The sequence below is a fragment of the Triticum urartu genome, chromosome 2 (assembly GCF_003073215.2).
Source record: "Triticum urartu cultivar G1812 chromosome 2, Tu2.1, whole genome shotgun sequence".
Classification (NCBI taxonomy): Eukaryota; Viridiplantae; Streptophyta; class Magnoliopsida; order Poales; family Poaceae; genus Triticum; species Triticum urartu.
In genome coordinates this window covers 496294501-496296912 of record NC_053023.1, presented here as the reverse complement: position 1 = coordinate 496296912, position 2412 = coordinate 496294501, and positions in this window count along the sequence as shown.

Below are 2412 nucleotides of genomic sequence, written 5' to 3'. Positions count from 1 at the left end.
TCACTTTGGGTGACTACAAGTTTCTGTCTTCTCCTACGGTTCTTGGTGACTCGGATATTGATCTTATTCTCGGAATGGATTGGCTTTCTAAGCACAAGGCTCAGCTTGATTGTGCAGCCAGGCAGATTCAATTGACTCATTCGTCTGAGGATGTAATTGTCTTTGCCGCAAGGGATGATACCATCCGTCTGTTTTCTCTCAATGAGAAGGGTGAACTGGATGCCATCTCTCAAATTCCAGTCGTTTGCGAATATCAAGACGTCTTTCCAGAAGAGCTTCCAGGAATGCCTCCGCACCGGCCAGTTGAATTCGTCATCGATCTTGAGCCTGGCACGGAACCTGTTTGCAAACGTCCTTACAAGCTTGGACCTGAAGAATTGAACGAGCTGAAGAAGCAACTCGATATTCAAGAGCGAATGGGTCTCATCCGACCTAGTTCTTCTCCATGGGGTTGTGGAGTTCTTTTTGTGAAGAAGAAGGATGGAACGGACTGACTTTGTGTTGACTACCGTCCATTGAACAACAAGACTATAAAGAACAAGTACCCACTTCCCAACATCAACAAGCTGTTTGAACAACTCAAAGGTGCTCAAGTATTCTCCAAGCTTGATCTCCGTATGGGCTATCACCAGATTCGAATCCGTGAGCAAGATATTCCCAAGACGGCGTTCAGAACAAGCTATGGTTCATATGAATACACTGTCATGTCTTTTGGCCTCGTCAACGCTCCTCCGACTTTCTCTCGCATGATGAACTTCATATTCAACGCCTACACAAATGACTTTGTCTTGGTCTACCTCGATGACATTCTGGTCTTTTCCAAGAACAAGGAAGATCATGCCAAGCACTTGCGTTTGGTGCTCGATAAGCTCAGAGAACATCAGTTCTACGCCAAGTTCTCAAAGTGCGAGTTTTGGCTCGATGAGGTTCTCTATCTTAGGCATATCATCTCTGCCAAGGGCATAGCGGTGAATCCTGAGAAGGTGTCTGCAATTGTGAATTGGGAACCACCTCAAAACGTGAGGCAACTCCGCAGCTTCCTTGGTCTCGCTAGCTACTGTCGAAGGTTCGTTGAGAACTTTTCAAAGATCGCGAAGCCTCTTTCAAACCTTCTCCAGAAGCACGTCAAGTACGTTTGGTCTCCGGAATGTGACATCGCTTTCAACACTTTGAAAGAGAAATTAGTCACTGCTCCAGTTCTGACTCCTCCTGATGAATCCAAACTGTTCGAGGTCTTCTGCGATGCCTCTCTTCAAGGTCTTGGTGCAGTGTTGATGCAAGAGAAGAAAGTTGTGGCTTATACCTCTCGCCAGTTGAAGCCCAACGAGAAGAACTACCCCACTCATGACCTCGAGTTGGCGGCAGTTGTGCATGCTCTTTTGACTTGGAGACATCTCTTATTGGGAAGAAAAGTGGACATCTTCACTGACCACAAGAGTCTCAAGTACATCTTCACTCAGCCTAATGTCAACCTCAGGCAGACTCGTTGGGTTGAAATGATTCAAGAGTATAATCCGAGCATCGGATATACTCCAGGCAAGGCCAATGTGATTGCTGACGCATTGAGCAGGAAGACTTACTGCAACAGTCTGATTCTCAAGCCCTACCAACCTGAGCTTTGTGAAGCTTTCCGCAAACTCAACCTGCAAGTTGTTCCTCAAGGTTTCCTCGCCAACCTTCAAGTCTCTCCTACTTTGGAAGATCAGATTCGCGAGGCTCAACTTCTTGATGCTATGGTGAAGAAGGTGAAGATTGGGATTGCCAAGAGTCAATCCAAGTACAAGTGCTATCGCCTTGATGACAAGGATACTCTCTTCTTAGAGGATCGCATTGTTGTGCCTAAAGGTGACCTTCGTAAAGTCATTATGAATGAGGCTCACAATTCACTCCTCTCCATCCACCCTGGGAGTATGAAGATGTACCAGGACCTCAAGCAGGCATATTGGTGGACTCAAATGAAGCGCGAGATTGCTCAGTTCGTGAATGAGTGTGATGTCTGCAGAAGAGTGAAGGCAGAACACCAACGACCAGCTGGTCTCCTCCAACCTCTTGCCATTCCAGAATGGAAGTTTGACCACATTGAGATGGACTTCGTGACGGGATTTCCAAAGTCCAAGCGTGGCAATGATGCTATATTCGTTGTCATCGACAAACTCACTAAAGTGGCTCACTTTCTGCCTATCAAAGAGTCTATCACTGCAGCTCAATTGGCGGAGCTTTATACCTCTCGGATTGTCTCTCTGCACGGCATTCCACAATTGATCTCTTCAGACCGTGGCAGCATCTTTACCTCCAAGTTTTGGGATTCTTTTCAGAAGGCCATGGGCACCAACATCCGTTTCAGCACAACTTTTCATCCTCAAACTAGCGGTCAAGTCGAGCGTGTCAATCAGATTCTTGAAGATATGCTCA